General features: G+C 36.8%; 1 protein-coding gene across 11 annotated transcripts in view; it reads left to right on the top strand.

Annotated features, from left to right (window-relative positions):
- Positions 1–22,403, top strand: part of SCEL (sciellin) — a 279,618-nt gene that overhangs the window by 9,805 nt on the left and 247,410 nt on the right. For 4 of the 11 annotated variants that reach the window (XM_057307895.1, XM_057307920.1, XM_057307889.1 and 1 more), the window contains exon 2: positions 14,444–14,567. The exons of the other annotated variants lie outside the window; for them this stretch is intronic. The gene's annotated coding sequence lies outside the window, so the exon portion shown is untranslated. The remainder of the gene's footprint in view (positions 1–14,443; positions 14,568–22,403) is intronic. 11 annotated transcript variants of the gene reach the window in all.

Raw genomic sequence — 22,403 nt, 5'->3', positions numbered from 1 at the left:
CCTGGAACTTGGTGTTGATAGAATTGAAGGTGCAATTGGGGCACAGTTACACATGATATACCTTAAATTAACAGCTATTACATGACACTGTGTCCCTAATTGGTAGAATATATGAATTCAAGAACCCAAAGTGAAAGTAGTAGTGGCCCTACTCCCAACGAACCCTTAGAGAATATGTGCTTTCTGTCCTGCTTAGACTCTAGTTCTAGAGCTCCTAATTCCCAAAGGTCAAATATTTTCACCAGACAGCACAGTAAGAGTTCCATTGGACTTAGAATCATGGCTGCTCTCAGTCACTTCAAGCTCCTCAGTCCAAGAGACCAACACTAAGAAAAGAGTCTCTATACTGGCAGGAGGAATTGACCCATGTCATCAGAAGTAGATAGTGGGGCACCTAGGTGGCTCAGAGTCCCGAGATCAAGCCCCACATTGTGCTCCTTGCTCAGCAAGGGAGCCTGCTTCTCCCTCTCCCTCTGCCCCTGCTCATGTGCTCTCTGTCTCTCACTCACTCTCTCTCTCAAATAAATAAAATCTTAAAAAAAAAAAAAAAAAGAAGTAAGTAGGGCTGCTGTTCCATATGGGAGCAGGGAAGAGTATGTATAACACTTAGGCAAGCCACGGATGTGTCTTTTGATACCCCTTACGCAATTTTGATGTTAAAGGAACAAGTACAGTCCACATGGCCTGAAAAGGGCATGGTGACTAGGGGCCCAAGACTCTCAGGAATGAGTGTGGGTAACCCTACAAGGTAAGCCACCTAGACTAGCAGAGGTTCTAGCTGAAGGTAAAGGAAATCTAGGACAGGTAGGGAGGAGGGTCATTATGAATTTCCATTTTAGTAGTGAAACTGTAGCAACAAGGACTGTGGTTTAATCCACTTATTTTCCTCATTTAGGTTTCTGCAGAAAAAAAAAAAAGAACCCAGAATTCTGTATATGGGGTGAACTCTCTAGAGAAGCATATGAAATTGAGCAATGTTAGGAGTGAACTGAAATGGATATTATAGGCTATTGCCCTGATTGACTGCCTTTTGTGATTGAGTCACTTATTTCCCAGCGGTCAGAGGTGTTGGCTGCTGACAGCTCACAGCCGAGCCCTTCCTTCTCTGAGCGTTGTCCTCGGCGGAAGGTTGTTGTTTGGACCATGGTTGTGTCCCCTCCCTGAGTTGCATTTTGTTTCAGTCACTTAACATTGCAGTGGTACAAGAGCCTAGCCTTTCCTTAATTTGGGGACAACTCTACAGGCCATCCCAGTTCCTTAGCTCTCTGTGTGTTTGGCTGATGCTTCTCAACTGATCCTCAGTTCAACTTCTCCCGCTACCTAAACTTGCTTTCTTCACTTCTTTACAAGTTTTATTCCTTGTGTAATGTCTAATGTCTAGTGTAACGTCTAATGAACTTCCTGCATGCAAGTTCTTGTTTCAGATCTGATTTCCTGGGGAACTTAAAAGGACAGTTTCTGTGATTAAGATATACAAAATTTAGGGGCGCCTGGGTGGCACAGCGGTTAAGCACCTGCCTTCGGCTCAGGGCGTGATCCTGGCATTATGAGATCGAGCCCCACATCAGGCTCTTCCGCTATGAGCCTGCTTCTTCCTCTCCCACTCCCCCTGCTTGTGTTCCCTCTCTCGCTGGCTGTCTCTATCTCTGTCGAATAAATAAATAAAATCTTAAAAAAAAAAAAGATATACAAAATTTGTCATTGCATTTGCTTAAAATATTGATGGCATTATTCATGACATGCCATGTTCTAAATATCATCTTATAACTAAGTACTCAAAAAATTGCTTTCCCTAAAACCCATTCTTTTTCTTTTTATTAATAAAAATTTCATAATTGATCATGATTCCCTTTGCACTTGGCTACTGAGAAACAGTAAATTTGGTATGTGCTATAGTCCTTTTTCAGCCTCTGATAAAAAAGTCATAAAAATGTTTGTAGCAAATGAAAGCAAAAACTTATCTTTATTACAAGAATGGCTAAGCAAGGGGACAGAGCTTAATACAAAGCCAAAAGAGCTGTCTTTTCTGAACCCCAGATATTAACAGTTCCAGCCATCCACTCACTTTAATACTGTCAGGGTAGTCCCCCTTACATGATAGGGAAGAGATTGTGTGCTCTCTGAAGGATGAAAGGAGGTAGGGGTTGGGGCTATACATGCCCAATTTCTGCTTCCTAACTCAACAATGAGATAAGGTACTGCTTCTCCCCTATCCATCCGTCTTCTATCATCATTATTCTCCTGATGGTTAGAACGTATCAGGCACCATGAACAAAAGACATGTTGTAGCTCAGCATGACCTGTTGAGGGCTTCAGCTAAGTCAGTCAGCATAGAGGAGAGAGGACTGTTCAAGAGGTAAGATGCACAAGAAAAAGTGATCTAATGTTGAGGGTGAGAGGAATGGAGGATCCTAATGTGACTCCCAGATTCTGGGTGGATAATGGTGTCATTCACTGAGATGGGAACCCAGGAAAAGAGGCTGTTTTGGGACAGGAGATTAAGAGTGCTGTTTATCTTCTCTAACATATTTCTTGGTCTGTTAAGAGAATGCTTTTAGAGGATGTGATCACTCCCCAACTTACACACATTCCTCAGCCATTGATTTTTGGTTCGGTCCATCCTACTCTCTACACAGCTGTCATTTTTGAAAACTGTACTATATGCAATGAAATATTATCCAGCAATAAAAGTGGACACATGCTACAACATGGAATGAACCTTGTAGATGTTATACTAAATGAAAGAAGCCGGGCACAAAGGCCACATATTGTATGATTCCATTTATAGGAAACATCCAAAATAGACATAGCCATCGAAACAGAGTAGATTGTGGTTGCCCGTGGCTTGGGAAGAGGGGGGATGGGAGGGACTACTTAATAGGTATGGCATTTTGGGGGGGATGGGTGATATGATGAAATTGTTCTAGAATTAGTGTGGATGATTGTACAACTGTGTGAATATACTAAAAACCACTGAATTGTATACTTTAAGAGGATACATTTTTATGGCCTATGAATTATATTTCAATAGAACTTATTTTAAATATCTGCTTCAAATCCTTCAGTGATTTTGTATTAGAGTAATTAAAGCTAGCTGCCACAACAGGCAATCCCTGAAACTGCTTATTCTCTTTACCCTTCAGAGCCATTCTCCTCCCTTCACTGAGTATCTTTGTGTCCCAGGAGACTAGAGCTCCAGGGCACTGCATCACCTGGGCTCTCCCAAGGCTGCATTCTGATTGGGTTTGCCCAATGGGGATACCCTCTCAGGAGACTGAAAGACAGGAGAAAAGGCAGGTCAAGGTATTTTTTTCTGGCTCTCTCCCCTTCTTCTGGCAGTGGCAATGTCCCTTCATGACTGGAGTTCCTGCTGGGCAGTTCCTTCTCCACGGCGCCAGCTCTCAGGACTCTGGTAACTCTATTTCCTCTCTGTCTTTTCAGTTGTAGGAGTGGGAACAACTTCCTGTTTCTTCCCTTACCATGTTTCTTCCCTTACCATGTCCATACCTCTGAAAAGATTTCCTTCCTTAAAGTCTCTCCATTTGGGGGCTCCTGGGTGGCTTAGTCGGTTGAGTGTCCGATTCTTGGTTTCAGCTCAGGTCATGATCTCAGGGTAGTGGAAGTGAGCCCCGCATCAGGCTCTGTGCTGGGTGTGGAGCCTGCTTAAGATTCTCTCTCTCCCCCTCTCCTCTGGCCCCTCCTCGGCCTCTCTGTCTCCCTAAAATAAATAAATAAATAAATAAATAAATAAATAAATAAATAAATAAATAAAATCTTAAAAATAAAAGTCCCTTCATTTGAACCATCTGGGATGATTCGTTTTCTGGTAGACTTCTGATCGATACCCCCAAACCTCAATAAAAGTTGACTCCTCACACATTTGATACAAGTCAGATAGCTCTCTTTTGCCATCTGGACTTCATCGCCTTCAGCACAGGGCAGGAAAAGAAGGAATTAGAAGATTGGAGGGGATGCTCTCCAAGGCCTGGCTTACATCTATCCCACCCACATCCAATGCCCAGAACAAGTCACAGGGTCCCAAGCTAACTGCTACCATAGTGGTGTGGTGAACATATGGCATTATCTCTGACTAGTACTACAAAATTGCCTTCGTGTTTAAATGAACTCTGTAGTAGGGCATAAAAGATATGTCACCATCTGGCCCCAGCCTACCTTGTTACCTTAATGGCTGCTAGTGCCCCATGCTGTGCCTTTGCACAAGCTGTTTCCTCTGCCAGAGTTTTCATCCTCTCTCTTCTCCACTTGGATCACTTCAGAACTCAGCTCAATAATTAACTTCTCCAGGAAACTTATTTTGACCCTTCCCAGGGCTGATTTAACTATTGGTCCTCCATGGTACAACCATAGTGCCAGGAAAACATCTCCATCATAACCGTATCATTCTATGTTATAATTTCATTCATTTCTTCATCTTAGCAATTGAGCTGTGAATTTCTTGAAGCCATGGATTGTATTTCATTTCTACCTTTCCCAGTACCTACCACTGTATTCACTATACAGATAATCATTTTAGTTAGTGTTTCTTAGCAGAGTTAGTACCATCCCCTCAAGAGAGCATTTTGGAAATACGTGGACATGTTTTTCATTGTCGTAATAACCAGGAAACCCTACTGACATTTAGGGTATGGGCTAGAGTTAATAAACATCCTGCATTATATAGGACAGTCCCTCACAATGAAGAACACTTCCCTCCGAGACTTTCAATTGTACCATTTGAACTTCAAATAGATGAGAAAACTGTTTATATTGGCTTGAATCTGGAACCTAATTCAGTTTTACATATAAATGCTGTTTTGGTTGTCTATTCCTATATAATCAAACAACCCAGAATTTAGAGACTAAAAACAGCAGAAGTTTGTTATCTCCTATGTTTCTGTGGGATAACTGGCTCAATTGGCAAGTTCTTCTGTTCTATGTGATGTTGAGTGTTGCTACACTCAGATGGGCTCAGTGGGGCTTGAACATCTAAGATGACTCTCTCTCACCATTGGGACTTCATCTGGAACTGTCAGTTGGGCCACCTTGGACCTCCTTCATGTGGTCTCTCCTTGTGGCTTGGGCTTCTCCTAACATAGTAGCTGGGTTTACATTTATAAAATATTTATAAAATAATTGATATTTATATATTTAATTGTTAAATATGTGTAGTGAGCATAATTATACATAACACCAAAATATTTGTAGATAGACAGAAGGGTAGATAGAAACAAACTTTCATTTTAGTTTTCCGTTAAATTAGGGCATTGTATTTTTCATTACATATAGAGATAAGTTTTATTATTTATTAATTTAATATCAGAATGGTAAAGAAGTTGTTACACAATATTTGCTCTAAGGGGGACGTGGGGTCATAGAGTTGAAAAATTACTGATCTGTGCTAACTGAACTAATACTCTGGCTTCCCCTTTTGATTTCTATATTCGTCTTCTCTGGACACAAATCAACTCAGATCTCTAAAAATAATATGGGGATTATGAATAAATGAATAAGTAAATAGCTAGTTCTATGTTTTTTCCAATTATTAAAATGTATAATTCTCATAGACTATATAGTATTTATCTTCAAAACTGATTTTTCTCCCACAGAAATAGTTCTTTGTTATTTTCTAGTTTGAAACAGATTAATAAGAATGTCTAGATAATGTGTCATAACAACACTGTTATATCTTGTTGGTGCACTTCAATAAGAACAGCTTCTTGGTTTATCTACAATGTAATCTTATTTTTGGAATAAGATGGAAATTATACATAATGGTTTTAGATTTCTGACATTGCAAATCGCTTCACCTCATATTAAGATTTCTCAAGAAAAAAATATTGTTAGACTTTTTAGTGAAGCCAGCCTATGTATAAATGTATTTATACCATAGCTTTCCTTAAAATATTAAGTTGAATAAATATTGTACGTAGAATATGTTTACTATCTGAAACTAAATTCTGTAGAGCTATGAGTACTGATAATCTCTTCTGTGATCTCCTACTGCTTATATAAGTATAATACATTACTCTATAATCAAGGGTTTATCTTCTAATGCTTGTATTTTCATTCCAAAATACATAAATGGGTCTTTGAATATTAAATTACTACCATTTCCCATAACATGATTTTTAAAACAAGTAGACAAATAGAAAAATCAAATAAACTCATTTAATGTCCTTTGCTGTGGGGTCTGACAAATGCTACCCTCCTGGTCTGGTAAGCAGAGGATACGCTCCTAGATTTTGGGTAGATGTTAACCATTCGTTCTGGTAGACCTATACTGCCTTGTTGATCTGGTAGACAGGTAATACCCTCCTGATCTGGCGCTACTCTCTTGGTCTGGTCGGCCGATTCTCCTCTCCTGACTGGTACACACATGCTACTTCCTTGTTTGATAGATGCTACTTTCCTGGCTTAGTAAACAGATGTTGCCCTTCTGGTCTGGTAAGGCCGTAGAGAACCAAGCTCTCAAATTAAAGTAGTCCTGTAAATCATCACTCAACTTCTGCTCAGGAAACAGAGCAAATGATTCTGTTAGTTACTGGTGTAAGGCACAAATGGCCCCTGAGAAGCATATCATGGACAGGATATAAGAGACATAATTACTTAACTACTGTTGCTACAATAGGTTCTGGTAAACACTGTCATTTTCCTTCTTAAACTATTTTAAGGAGGGGCAAGAGAAATCCAGTTTCACATCAAGTTTTATCTTTGTGCTTTATAAAACTGAGTAGTGGTGTGGGAACCCCATGAATATTTGACCACAGAGAGAAAATCCCCACCCTAAGCCAACCACTGTCTACATCAATTTTAGTTTGGGGAACTAGGTCAGCCTCAATTCTAATGTGGCAAGAGAAAAATTAGTCTGGCTCCTTTTAAGTACAAATAGTGACTAATTTAATTGTTAATTTTAAAAACACTGCCAACATATAATATTGAAAGCTATTACAAATATTTTTTTTGACATGCTCTTTTTGTCACTCCCCTATTTCCCCCAAACAAATCATGGAGTATTTTTTCCGTGTGTTAGAAAAGTTTACTTAATCTTTGTACCAAAGAAAATATAACAAAAGCCAAATAATAGTAAATTTTAGAATCAACCCACCAATATTGCTTATAATGTAGGTGCTATTCTATTTGAGTTAATATCATGTCTCTGACATTTAAAAATTTATCCTTATTTCAAAGCAATATAAGTTCAATCTAAAAATGAACATTGGCCTATCCTAAGAATGTTTACAGAATGCAAGAGAAAACTAATTCTGTTGACAAACGGAAGTAGTGCCTTAAATTGTGTGTGTGTGTACAATGAATCCATTTTATAGCCGAAAGCATAGAACTAAGCAGCATCCCTTAATTTCTTTCTTTACTCTGACATAAAAACACAAAATAGTACAAAGGAAAGCATCAACTTACTGTCCTATCCAAGAAAAATGCATACTCCAGTTCAAAACATAACATGAGACACACTAAAAATTGTAAACACATTAGTCAGTAGTAGTATTACAATTTCACTATTCAAAAGATTAGAGTTATTTAATGGATTTTCACTTATTAGAATTATACTTTTCATAATTGCACAGATCTGACAACTATTGAATAAACTATTAAAAACTATAAATCCCACTGCTATGATTCCATACTTTATATAATTGGTGATAGAACGATACAGTTTTAGAGTACTACAATAACAGTTTGTCTTATATGAAGTGAATTTGTTATCATGTGGGTTTGTGGTGTAGCCCTAAAATAAATTTAAAAAGCCAAAGTACTTCTGGGACATTGTACTCTTTATTTGGCTACTTTAACATGGCTAACATTCAGCAAGAAAGCAGCCATAGTTCAGAAAGTGAAATAATTGAATTGGAGAGCTAAAATGTGAGAGAATAAGTCATAAAGACAACTAGAGGTTTAGCAGAATTTTGCAGAATCAATGAGAACATTCCATTCTTGTCCTTTCCTTTTTATTCTACACACAGAAATCATCACAATGGCATCTTATGCTTTATGAGTATGATAAATTATTTGTTAAAAAGAACTTAATAAGCTGATTCATTGTTACTGTTTCTTTCCCAACAGGGTGAATTTGGAAAGTAGTGACATTTGAGGTTTCTTATTTATTACCAGCTCTGATAAAATGCATATTTACTTATAAATCTTCAGGTATACACACTTGCATACATGCATGGGTAGATATATAGCTAAGAAAGAATGAAAATAATTGGCTTACATAAATTATATTTAGCTCTATTTACTACATGTCTCTATATTTAGGATTTTTTAAATTGTACTTTATAGCTATTCTCTTTTTAAAAATTTAATTTCTGCAGCAGATGAGCTAAGATAAATATCTTATATTTGCATAGCATGCTATAGTTTTAAATATCATTCCCAAAATATAATTGCAAATAACAAAGTACCATCGCTCTATTCTAGATGAGGCAACTATGTTCAGAATGGTTAAAAAATGTATCCAAGGTCACAAATTTAAGATGTGGCTGAGTGCTGTATTTCATTCTTGTATCATTTCCCACTATACTTTAAATGGCATTTAGTATAATCTCTAAACCATGTATGTATATGACCTTTTTAACTGAACTTTTGAACTGAACTAACGAATTCTTTTTAAACAACTTGGACACATTACTTATCTCTCTGATCCTCAATATCCTCACCTTCAATATGGAGATAGTAGTAGTACCAGTCTACAGGATTGTTGTGAGCTAATTCATGGAACATACAACAGTGCTCAGCACATAATAAGTGCTCAGTAAATGTTCAATTTGCGATTACTGAGACCCCTGATTTTTATAGTTCTTTCCTTCATCCATAAATAATCCTGCTTTTCAGAGGGGATGCCCATAATTTTCTGAATTCTAATTCCATTTTCTTTCCTTCAGTAGGTCTTCAGTTTCATATATTTTGGGTAGATTTCTTTCATTCTGCCTTCCATACTTTTATTTATGTACGTGTGATGTATGTGCCTGTTTGCACACCTACTTTGAATTTCTTTTTAAATGAGTTGCCTGTTCAGATCTTTTGCTTTTTTTTATTGGGTTATTTGTCAGTTTGGATCTTCTAGGAAGCAGATGCCAAGCTGAACATATACAGAGACATTTATCATTAATTGTAATTGCATTTCAAACTTTATTGAAACAAGGCTGACCTGCTAGTAGAATGTAATGGGGAAGGGAGGATTCTTTTCTGTGTTTTTTTTTTTTTTTCCTTCTTGCAGTGAAACTTTGTGATGCTATTGCTTTGGCTGGTTGTGCCGGAGTGGAGTAGTTGTCAGTCTGGGGTAGGAAAGATATTGGTATATCTGCCATTACTTTGTGAGATCATTTGTTACATGATCTTTTAGGAGTAGCATCCGTTTTAAGAGTTTAACTGTTTGTTAATGTTGAGATGTAAAGCTGCCACCTTTATATTTTCCTGCTTCTGATTTTATGTGAGGGAAACAATAATTGGTTACCTTCAGATTCTGAAATTAAAAAATGTAAAATTTTTTTAAAAAGGGAAAGAAGAATAAAAGTACCTTGGAATAGTGAAAGCCTCTGACCTTACTGCTGATTTGACATGTACGTAAAGAAAAAAGGAAGAAAAGTTGACTGTGAGGAGTCTTTCTTTGCAGTGCAATTCTGAGAAAGCATCAGCCAAGCCAATGGGGAGTCCCAGAGCAAGGAATGCCTGTCAGAGAAGACCTGTGGTAGGTGGGAATGGTTAGGCCCCAGTATCCTGCCTTGCTCAGTTATTGGCTGGGAGCTGACCTGGAGAGCCTGGCCTTGGTGTGAATACTGTGGTGGATCCAAAAATATTGCAGCTATCTACCAGCTGCCCTTTTTAAAAATAAACAAACAAATAAATAAATAATAAAATAAATTATTTATTTATTTATTTATTTATCCATCCATCCATCCATTCATTTACAAGTTTTCAATTTTAATTCTAGTATAGTTAACATACAGTGTTATATTAGTTTCAGGTATGCAATGTAGTGATTCAGAAGTTCTATACATTGTTCAGTACTCATCATGCCAAGCGTATTCTTTAATTCCCATCACTTATTTCACCAACTACCCCTTTTGCCACAGTTTCTCTTAAATGGCGATCCGAGTAATACATCTCCAAGGCCACCACAATTGCTCAGTGTTTTCTCACAGATACTAAGGAATCCATTATATATTTTAAATATTAATCCTTTGTTGGTCGCAATAAAGGGCTAATTGGTTGCAATGACTTGTCTGTTAACTTGAAGATGTCCATCACAAAAAGGATATCTACAATTTATGGAATCCAGTTTTAAGTCTTCTTTGCCTCTGAGGTTGTATAATATTATGTGGCATCTGGAATATTCTAAAAAGAACTTCTCTATCAAAGATTATTGAAAGTCTTGTTCATATGGCCTCTGTTGCCAAATTCCATTACTACACTCTATGCTACACACAGAAATTTGTATGGCTGTGAGTTTTTTTTTAATCAAATGTCTCCTATCAGCTTACATTATTTCCTTGGCAAATCTACCATCCACCCACTGATTAAGCAATACAGTCCATTTGTAATAGAGCAGGGGCTTTTCCTGTTGCCTGAGAATTGGGCTTGGGATTGCTTAGGGGCTACAGAACTGACTCTGAAATAACTGGTGTCTGCCATTCTTTCTCAGTCTATATAAGAAGTCTGAGAGTCAGGACAATGAAATACAGTTGGGGGTTGTCAGTGGAAGTGGTAGGGAAAAGAGGGTGCCAAGAGAATTTCTTCCAACAATTGGTAATTGCCAGCTAGAAGAAGAGACTGCCATTCTGTTTCCTGGTAGACATCTTTGTTGGGAGAAAAGTCTTCCCATTCTTCATGAGTCTTTCACATATCTGTATGTCTTACAAATTAGGTGTGGACTACCTTTAGTTCTGGTTTATTTTTTCAAGAAATTTATATAGCAAACAGTCTTGGAACTTAGGGATAGTGTTTCCCTCTAGAGCAAAGGGTAAGAATGCTTGCTGTCTAGTGTAATGAAGACATCTTCTTTTGGAGCAAAGGTCAGGCTTACCAAGTGCCTGTCTTAAAACATTTGAGTTCCCTAAATTTGAAGTTCTTCTCCTGAAATGCAACACATTTAATGTGCAGGAGACAACTGGCCCTCTTTATGATTCCCTGTGGGAATTGGGGCTTGGGAAAACAGCACAAAACTGGTGATGCTGTGGCTACACTCTTGCCGTAACAAACTACTCTTCTTGTCTGATGCAGGAGTCTTGTGTTTTCTACCAGCATTCTTGAACTATGACAGACTAACTTGTTAGCTTGCAAGTAATATATTCTCAGACTTCTCACAATTCTTAACGTTCTGTTTAGACAGTGGGTTTGTGTTGCTTTTCCTCTGTGTTTATCTGAACATAAGAAAAGAGAATTGGAAAAGATGGAAGAAACTGAATAGACCAGCTTTTACATAATCACCATTGGGTGGAGTACACAAGTTATCTATTGCCACAGTAATGCCACACAACAAACAGCAATGAAATTTTAGTGACTACAATAACAAACATTTCACTCAAAAGTCTGAGAGATTCAGCTGATAGGGGTTGGGATCACTTATTTTTTTTGGTGGGGAGCAGGGGACTCCTTAATGAGCTAAGGTGAATTCAGCTAGGATGGCTTAGGTGTTTCTGATCCTGGGATCAGTTAGTTGGTCTACCCAAACATGGTCTGTTCATAGTGATGACAATGAGAAAGAGTATGGCAAACCCAATTATGCTAACAAATTCCAAGTTCCTGCTTATGTCATGTTTGCTAATAACCCATTGCCAAATAACAACCCAGAAATAAAGTTGACTAAAGAAAATAAAACTATTTTGGGACAAAAATATCCCAACACAAGTGCAGGTTTAAGGAAAAAGGAAATAGACTCTGTCTTAGTGAAAGAATCTACAAAGTCATGATAAGAGGCATGCATACAAGGAAGGTAAAGAACTGGGGCTCTAAACAATCAATGGATTAAAGAAGAAATTAAAAGGGAAATAAAAGAGTTTCTTGAGACATTCAAAATGGAAACATAACATACCAGAATTTATGAGATGCGGCAAAAAACAGTTCTAACAGGGAAGTTCATAGCAACAAATGTCTATATTAAGAAGCAATGAAGATCCCAAATAAACATCCTAGCTCTACACCTTAAGGAATGAGAAAAAGAACAAACTGAGCCCCAAGTTTTCAGAAAGAAGGAAATAATAAAGATTAGAACAGAAATAAATAAAACAGGAAACAGAAAAACAATAGAAAAGATTAACCAAGTTAAGATTTAGTTCTTTGAATATATATAATGGAATATTATGGAATATAATGAATATAATATTCAGCCATAAAAACAAGGGAATTCTATCATTTGTGACAACATCAATGGAACTTGAAGGCATTATGCTAAGTGAAATAAGTCTGATAGAGAAAGACAAATACTGTATGATATCACTTATACATGGAATCTTTAAAAACAAAACAAAACAATAAAAAAAGACCCAAACAAACAAGAACACACACCAAACTCATAGAAAAAGAGATGTGGTTACCAGGGATGGGGGTTAGGGGATAGGGGGAACTGGAAGAAGGTGGTTAAAAGGTATAAACTTCCAGTTATAAGTAACTGCTAGAGATTTCATGTACAACATTATGACTGTAGTTACTACTGCTGTATGATATACAGGAAAGTTGTTAAGAGAGTAGGTCGGAAGAGTTCTCATCACAAGCAGAAACTTTCTTTTCTTTTATTGTAGCTATATGAGATGATGGATGTTAACGAAACCTACTGTGCTAATCACTTAACAATATATATAAATTAAACCATCATACTGTATACCTTAAACTTATACAATGATATATGTCAATTATTTCTCAATTAAACTGGAAAAAAATCCCCTCAAAATATTTGGGGCTCTTAATGCAATCAGTCTTTCACATAAGAGAGTATATATGAGTTTCCATGGGCTAAGTAAGCAGGATGGAACAGAGCTGGACTTCAGCCAACTATTCAGAATGCCATTTAGGATCATTTCCTATGGGAAAGGTCATCCAGTACCTGGAGACTGTGGGTGTCCCACAGGTGGTTGGAGCTGTGGGTCGGGGTTAGGTCAAAGCGATTGTATTGGAGCCTGTCTTTCATGGTTTAGGGACCTGTGTAGTAGTGTCATATGAAGGTAGGCTTAACTTATGAACACATACCTGGGCTATTGTGGTAGTTTAGCTCCGCACAAATAAAAAGCATTAAGTTGGAACCTGAGAAACTTGAGCACAAAATTTATTTTTACCACCTACTAGTACTGTGATCTGTATCCATACTTAACTTCTCTAAGCCTCAACTAATTCAGTTGTAAAATGGAGAGGATGATCCTTGTCTTCTGGGGATGTTGTGAAAATTAGAAGATGCATAAAAGAATCCAGCACATAATTGGTGTACTACATTCTGTCATCCTTCAAAGTCAAACCATGAGAGAGCATCTGGAGACTCAGTGGAAAACTGATTAATGGGAAAATATGATTACTTAATGTTTTAACAGTTTCTTCCCATAATGTATTGTCTTTTTTTTAAATGGTAACTCTTATGTTTCCTTCAATAAAGGTAAAAACCTCAAGTTAATATATAAAAACCCTCCATCTATAACCCACTTCCTTTTCTTATTTCCCTCTAACAGTACTCTAAAGTTTACTCAAGTCTTTCTTTCCTTTTATTATTTTTTAAAATGCCTCTTCTTAATTATTCAATGTTCTGTGAGGTTCATTTCATTTGTAACTAGAATTCTTTCTTCATCCTGTCTAAGTGCGAGCAACTTAATTATCAAATGAGAAGAATATCAATCTTCTGATTGGAGTTCTTGCTTTCCACTAAACTGGTTTTCAGGACAGAGAACTAAGTTTCATATCTGTTTTGCAAACTCATTTCACAATAAAAATGAATTAAACTGAATAAAGTACCAGAACAGTTTCTGGTTATGCTAGTTATAAGCTATATTTCATATTAAGCATTAATTTGATTTTGTATAGTAAGAAAATTGTATCCAAATCAATGCTGCTTTTTAGAACTGATCCCAACTAAAGTAAGAATGTATGTTCATTCACAAAAAGGTTGAGAATTGCATTAAGGATTTCTGCTTCTGATATAATTGATCTAAATATCTCTGAGAGTATCATCCTTTACAGAATATTTAACTTCTGGAGAGTATATACCTTGGAGGAATTACTGGTTTTGCAAATGATAGGAGAGTTCTCTAAGGATAATACCTAAAATGCAAAACCAAAATTGCAATGGTGGAGCTAGATGTTTTATGTGTACTTGAAAATTTCCTTACTAAAATTGACAAATATTAAGATAGTTGGGGAATTTGGGGGACAGGATGGGGAGGAGCATGTATGTAGACATTTTTTTTAAGTTAATTTTTTTAAAGGATTTTATTTATTTATTTGACAGAGAAAGAGAGCACAAGCAGGGCAGGGGGAGTGGCAGGCAGAGGGAGAGAGAGAAACAGGCTCCCCACTGAGTGGGGAGCCCGACGTGGGGCTCGAACCCAGGACCTCCGGATCATGGTTGAAAGGTACAAACTTCCAGTTACAAGATAAGTAACTGCTAGAGATTTCATGTACAACATTATGTATGTATGTAAGTACACGATCATGACCTGAACCAAAGGCAGACGCTCAACCGACTGAGCCACCCAGGTGCCCCTGTAGACGTTTTTTAATTCCAGTATAATTAACATACAGTGTTATATTAGTTTCGGCTGTACAGCATAGTGATTCAATAAGTCTATACATTACTCAGTGCTCATCACAGTAAGTGTACTCTTGATGCCCTCCACTTATTTCACCCATCTTCCCACCCTCCTCCCCTCTGATAATCACCAATTTGTTCTCCACTGTTAAGAGTCTGTTTGTTGGTTTGCCTCTTTCTTCATTTGTTTTTTTAAAGTCCACATGTGAGTAAAGTCATATGTTATTCGTCTTTCTCTGACAGACTTATTTCACTTATAGCACTATACCCTTTAGATCCATCCATGTTGTTGCAAATGGAAACATTTCATTCTTTTCAGTGGCTGAGTAATATTGTATACATATACAACCTTTTCTTTATTCGTTCATCTATCCATGGACACTTGGGCTACTTCCATAATTTGGCTATTATAAATACTGCTACAATAAATATGGGGGTCCATATAGCTTTTCAAATTACTGTTGTCATATTCTTGTGGTAAATACCCAGTAGTAGAATTACTGGATCATATGGTAATTCCATTTTAATTTTTTGAGGAACCTCCATACTGTTTTCCACAATGGCTGCACTAGTTTGCATTCCCACCAACAGTGCATGAATGTTCCTTTTTCTATATATCCTCACTGAAACTTGTTTCTTGTGGTTGATTTTAGCCATTCTGACAGGTGTGAGAGGATATTTCATTGTGGTTTTGATTTGCATTTCCCTGATGATGCGTGATGTTGAGCATCTTTTCATATGTCTGTTGGCCATTTGGATGTCTTCTTTGGAGAAATGTCTGTTCAGGTCTTCTGCCCATTTTTAATTGGATTATTTGAGGTGTGTGTGTGTGTGTGTGTGTGTTGAGTTGTGTAAGTCCTTTATAAATTTGGATACTAACCCTTTATCAGATATGTCATTTGCAAATATCTTTTCCCATTTAGGAGGTTGTCTTCTAGTTTTATTGATTGTTTTCTTTGCTGTGCAAAAGGTTTTGTTTTGATGTAGTGTAAATTTATTTTTGCTTTTGTTTCCTTTGCCTCAGGAGACATACCTAGGAAAATATTGCTATGGCAGATGTCAGAGAAATTACTGTCTGTGCTTTCTTCTAGGATTCTTATGGTTTCAGATCTCACATTTAGGTCTTTAATCCATTTTGAATTTATTTTTGTATCTGGTGTAAGAAAGTGGTCCTCTTTCATTCTTCTGAATGTAGCTGTCCAGCTTTCCCAACACCATTTGTTGTAAAGACTGTTTTTTTTCCATTGCATATTCTTGCTTCCTTTGTCAAAGATTAACTGATCGTGTAATTGTGGGTTTATTTCTGGGCTCTCTATTCTGTTATGTTGATCTATGTGTCTATTTTTGTGCGAGTACCATACTGTTTTGATTACTATAGCTTTGCAATATAGCTTGATACCTGGGATTGTGATACCTCAAATTTTCTTCTCTTTTTTAAGATTGCTTTAGTTATTCAAGGTCTCTTGTGGTTCCATACAAATTGTAGTATTATTTGTTCTAGTTCTGTGAACAATTCTGTTGGTATTTTGATAGGGATTGCATTAAATCTGTAGGTCACTTTGGGTAGTATGGACTTTTAAAAAATATTGATTCTCCCAATCCATGAGTATGGCATATCTTTCTATTTGTTTGTGTCATCTTCAATTTCTTTCATCAGTGTTTTATAGTTTTCAGAGTACAAGTCTTTAACCTCTTCGGTTAACTTTATTCCTAGGTATTTGATTATTTTTGGTACATCTGTAAATGGGATTGCTTTAATTTCTATTTCTGCTGCTTTATAATTAGTGTATAGAAATGTAACAGATTTCTGTATGTTGATTTTGTACCCTGTGACTTTACTGAATTCATTTATCAGTTCTAGTAGTTTTTTGGTGGAGTCTTTAGGGCTTTCTACATATAGTATCATGTCATCTGCAAATAGTTTAAGTTTTACCTCCTCCTTACCAATTTGGTTGCCTTTTTCATTTTGTTGTTGTCTGATTGCCATGACTAGGACTTCCAGTACTATGTTGAATAAAAGTGGTGAGAGCAGGGGCGCCTGGGTGGCACAGCGGTTAAGCATCTGCCTTCCGCTCAGGACGTGATCCTGGCGTTACGGGATCGAGCCCTGCATCAGGCTCCTCCGCTATGAGCCTGCTTCTTCCTCTCCCACTCCCCCTGCTTGTGTTCCCTCTCTCGCTGGCTGTCTCTATCTCTGTCAAATAAATAAATAAAATCTTTAAAAAAAAAAAAAGTGGTGAGAGTGGACATCCCTGTCTTGTCCCTGACCTTAGGGACAAAGCTATCAATTTTTCACCATTGAGTATGGTATTTGCTGTGGGTGTTTGATATATGGCCTCTATTACATTGAGGTATGTTCTCTTTAAACATACTTTGTTGAGGATTTTTATCATAATAGATCTTGTACTTCATTCAACGCTTTTTTTGTATCTATTGAAATGATCATATGATTTCTATCCTTTCTCTTATTGATATGATGTATCATATTGATTGATTTCTGAATATCGAACCACCCTTGCACCCCAGGAATTAATACACTTGATTGTGGTGAATGATTTTTTTAATGTATTGTTGAATTTGGTGTGCTAATATTTGTTGAGGGTTTTTTGCATCTATGTTCATCAGAGATATTGGCCTGTAGTTCTCTTTTTGTGTAGTGACTTTATCTGGTTTTGGTATCAGGATGATGCTGGCTTCATAGAATGAGTTTGGAAGCTTGCTTTCCTCTTCTAATTTTTGGAACAGTTTGAGAAGAATAGGTATCAACTCTTCTTTAAATATTTGGTAGAACTCACCTGTGAAGCCATGGTCCTGGACTTTTGGTTGTTGGGAGTATTTTGATACTGATATAATTTCACTGTTGGTAATCAGTCTATTCAATTTTTGTATTTTTTTTCTTATTCAGTTTTGGGAGGTTATATGTGTTTAGAAATTATTTCTTTTAGGTTGTTTAGTTTGTTGGCATGTAATTTTTTATAATATTCTCTTATAATCCTTTGTATTTCTGTGGTGTCAGTTGTTATTTATCCTCTTTCATTTCTGATTTTATTTGAGTCATCTCTCTCTTGTTTTTGATGAGTCGGCTAAAGGCTTATCAATTTTATTGATCTTTTCAAAGAACAGCTCTTTTTTGTTGTTGGTTTTTTTGGGGGGGTTATTTTTATTTTTTTATTTTCTATTTCTTTTATTTCTGCTCTAATCTTTATTATTTCCTTCCTTCTACTGGTTTGGGATTTTGTTTGTGGTTCTTTTTCTGGCTCCTTTAAGTAAGGTTAGGTTTTTATTTGAGATTTTTCTTGCTTCTTGAGGTAGGCCTGTATTGTTAAAAACTTTCATCCTAGAACTGCTTTTGCTGCATCCCAAAGGTTTTGGACCATTGTGTTTTGATTTTCATTTGTCTCCATGTGTTTTTTTATTTTCTCTTTGATTTCTTAATTGACCCCTTCATTGTTTGGTAGCATGTTATTTCTCTTCCATGTATTTGTGGTCTTTTCAGATTTTTTTCTTGTGGCTGATTTCTAGTTTCATAATGTTATGGTCAGAAAATATGCATGGTAAGACTTCAATCTTTCTTAATGTGTTGAGACTTGTTTTGTAGCCTCACATGTGATCTTTTCTGGAGAATGTTCCATGTGTACTTGAAAAGAATGTGTATTCTACTGTTTTAGGATAGAGTGTTCTGAATATATCTATTAGATCTATCTGATCCAATCAAAGCCACTGTTTCCATGTTGATTTTCTGTTTGGATAATCTATCCATTGATGTACATAGCCTGTTAAAGTCCTCTACTATTATTGTATTATTATTGATTACTTCCTTATGTTTGTTATTAATTGCTTATTGGAGTATTCCTATGTTGGGTGCAAAAATATTTACAATTGTTATATCTTCTTGTTGGATTGTCCCTTTCATTATTATATAGTGTCCATCTTTGTCTCTTTTTCCAGTCTTAGTTTTAAAGTCTTTTTTGTCTGAAATAAGTATTGCTACCCAGCTTTCTTTTCATGTCCTTTTGCATGATAAATGCTTTTCCATCCCTTCACTTTCAATCTGCATGTGCCTTTGGGTCCGAAATGAGTCTCGTGTAGGCAGCATATAGATAGGTCTTGCTTTTTTATCCATTCTGTCATGCTATGTCTTTTGATTGGAGTGTTTAATGCTACTTGACTCCTCTGTAGATGTTTCTTTATTGTATTTTTGATGTGGTCATGCTTTCATTTATCAGGGTCACCTGTACATGAACATATGATAGTGATTTTAAAATTATAATTCTTCTTGGCCTATTTTGAAATCGGAATTTTCGAAATGTAGATTCTTCTTTGAGCACATTTTCTTCTTTCTGCATGACTTTGCTAACTCGAAAACTCTCCCTTCCTTATATGTTTCCTTGAAGACAAGGTGAGAAAACCATTAATACTCAACCCTGGTTCCCCAGTTGTGTTAAGTGATACTGCTATATAGCATAACCAAGTGGTGGCTTTTTTTAATCTTCTGTAATGAGTTTATTTATGGCCTTTCAACCAATGCTCAGCTCTACTCTGAGGAGCAAACATAGTCCAGTGGGCTGAAACATGTGAATCTCAGTTTTTGTCACCGACGTTATAACCCAATAAGTTGTCATTACACTGACATGATCTGCAGAAATATAGGACTTTGTTTTTGGTATTTCTCAGTTATACTTTGTCTTATTTTGTAATTACGTTTATATTTGCTTAATTCGGCTTGCCTTCCATTCAGTATTAACTCTCAGAGGGCAGAGATGTGTCTTATTTATCACTCCATCCCTGCAAAGATTCTTGATATAGGAAGTTCAACTGAGTCATCCTGTTTTTGGAATTGAATTCCGCGTTGCATGTGATTTGCTTGGGGAGCATATGTGACTTTCTCTGGTTGGTCCTGAGTCAGAAGCAAGGGTAAATTATTTGAAAACAACCGTCAATTTTGTCCTGTTTTAAAGAAAAAAAAACCAACCAACTGTATAGCTTATTGTTTTCTCAGAGGGAGCCGGCATCTTTCCCTCAGTTGTGTTATTCAAGTTACATCAAGGGTAAAATGTTGTAATTGTTTATCAGGAAAGACTTTATTTTTCAATTAAAATTGGTATATATATATATTTTGAAAATCTCTATAATCCTGTGATAAAATATACACACATTTCACAGTCATTAGAGTTCTTCTAATGTCTAGTTTAAATTCTCTGCTGTAATTTCCATCTGCTACATGAGACTGAGAATTATTATTTTCTATTAGTTATGTAGGAAGTGTTTTCATACTCAAAAACTAGAGTCAGTCTCTGTTAAACCTTCTTTACTTTAGGTCACATAAATTAAACTCTTTTCTCAAACTTTTTGCTACCAAACTTTAAATGATATCTGTCCCTTCATAATGGACTTTCTCAAAATTGCCGTACAGAACATCACACAAAACTAATGCATTGTTGTTTGCACAATGATAAGTCATATATATACTTGTGGGATCCAGAGGTCAATGGAACCATGAAAACAAGTGCAAATTTAGGACACGCAAAAAATTAGTAAAGGCCTAATAACCAAGTAGCAGAGGGTTTATTTATTATGGTGTCTTTTTTGTTAGCCATTCTGTGAGCCTAATAGAAGGAAGTGTTTCTGTTCCCATAATGTACTGATGTAAGTAGCAAGGAAATAGATGCCAATTCAAATTTCATGAAATAAATGGAATTTTCAGCCAGATTATGGTTGAGAGACAGACTTGGTCAATGGACTCTGGTTAATATATATGAGGATACTGGAACTGATTCACTGAACTATTAACTTAGAGTGTGATCACATTGACCCAAATACTCTCTTTTCCTGGGACTATGGTATGGTCACTTGCCACCTCTGTGCCCTAACCAGTGGTGTGTGGCCAAACAGTATAGCTGATTTAACTTTTTGGCCTTTGGAATAGTGACTATGGCCTCATTAGTTCTAAGCTCTAATAAACCACACAAAAATAATTGACTGAAGATAAATCTTTTACTTGACCTTCCAATGCTTTCTCTCTTACATGGAAAAAGTGAATAGAAATTTATTTTGAGCCTGTGGATTTTGCCACTTGACTTTACTGGGCAGCAGGAAACCCTATTTCCTCTTAGTCAGGACCAGTCAGTCCAGCCAGGTTCACCCAGGGTATATGAAGATGATGGCTCTATAGCTTGCTGCTCAGATGCCACTGATACTGCCGGATATTCCCAGATGCTGCTGGTGCTGGCACTGCTACCACTGTGGCACCTGGATACTGGGTGCTACTATAGCTTCCAATGTGTTTCATTGTCCTATCCTGATACTGCCAAATGAATCTACTGCCTCACCCTCTTTTCTGGCTCTTTACATCACTAGCTTTACATTCAAAATCCTAGAGTTTGATCCTGATGATTGGCTGAGCCTTGTTCATACACCCATGTCCTAACTACCACACTTTTTGGGAAAACAAGTATTCATCCTTTTCAGCTTCTTTAGTGGGAGGTAGACTGCCATCTGTGAAGATTTAAAAGGTAGGGAAGTGCCCCAGACATGGAAGGTGTGGAGGCTCAGACAAATGACCTACAAGTTGGAAAGTGTCACGTATGTTCTGAGTTGGAAAGCACAGAGAAAAAGTGGGGAAAACTCTCTGGAAGTTGGATCCAGAACAAGGGGAACCCTGACAATCAAATGAAGGCATTTAGACTTTATTTGGGAGGCAGAAAAAGTCACTAGAAATTTCTGCACAAAGAGGTCAAAATGGGCTTTAGGAATAATAATCTGCAGCAGTTTGTGTAGAAGAGCATTTGGAGAAAGGAGATTTTGGAGGCAGAGAAACCAGTGAGCAGTTCAGGGCATTATCTACACATAAAGTGATAGGTGTCTGAACTTGGATAGTGTCTGTAGCAAAGGCGGTGAAAAGAATAGGTGAGAAAATTGGGAGATTAAATTTTAGAACTTACGTAAAGAATCCACTTCTCTCCAAAGCATTCTCATATTCAGTGTTCTTGATAGCATAAATATCAATAACTCATTAAGTAGCATTCTATTCCAAAGAGAACTCAGTGGCTGCCTAGGGCAGCACTCTTTAGAGTGTGGACATCTGGGGTCCTTAAGATCCTTGCAGCCAAGTCTGCAAGGTTGAAACTATTTTCACAGTAATACTAAGATGTTATGTGCCTTTTTCATCATGGTAACATTTGCGCTGATGATACAAAAGCCATAGTGGCTGACCCTGCTCCCCAGCACAAATCAAGGCAGTGGCACTTAACTGTATCAGTAGTACATAGAAATCATTGTATTCTCTACACACATACTTGCAAAAAAAAAAAACGAAAGAAAGCTGTTTCACCTAAGAATATCTTTAATGAGGCATGAAAAATACTAAGTTTATTAATTTTGATCCCTAAGTACATAGCTTTTAAGAATCAGTGTGAGGAAATGGGAAGTACAAATAAAACCTACTGCACATCAAAATGTGCAAAACACAAGCATAATTGTTTGACTTGGAAGCCGAATTAACTATCTCTGCCTCCCCTCCCTACATCTCATTTTTACTTGAAACAACAACTGACAAACTGTGATTTTTGAGCTTTAGCTAGTTGGCAGACACTATCTTGAAAGGGAATGAAGTGAATCTGTCCTTTAGGAAAAAATAGTTTTTGTTGCCAATGATAAAATT

The sequence above is a fragment of the Ursus arctos genome, unplaced genomic scaffold (genome assembly GCF_023065955.2).
Source record: "Ursus arctos isolate Adak ecotype North America unplaced genomic scaffold, UrsArc2.0 scaffold_10, whole genome shotgun sequence".
Classification (NCBI taxonomy): Eukaryota; Metazoa; Chordata; class Mammalia; order Carnivora; family Ursidae; genus Ursus; species Ursus arctos.
Note: the sequence above shows the minus strand (reverse complement) of the source record. Positions and strands in the feature narration are given on the sequence as shown.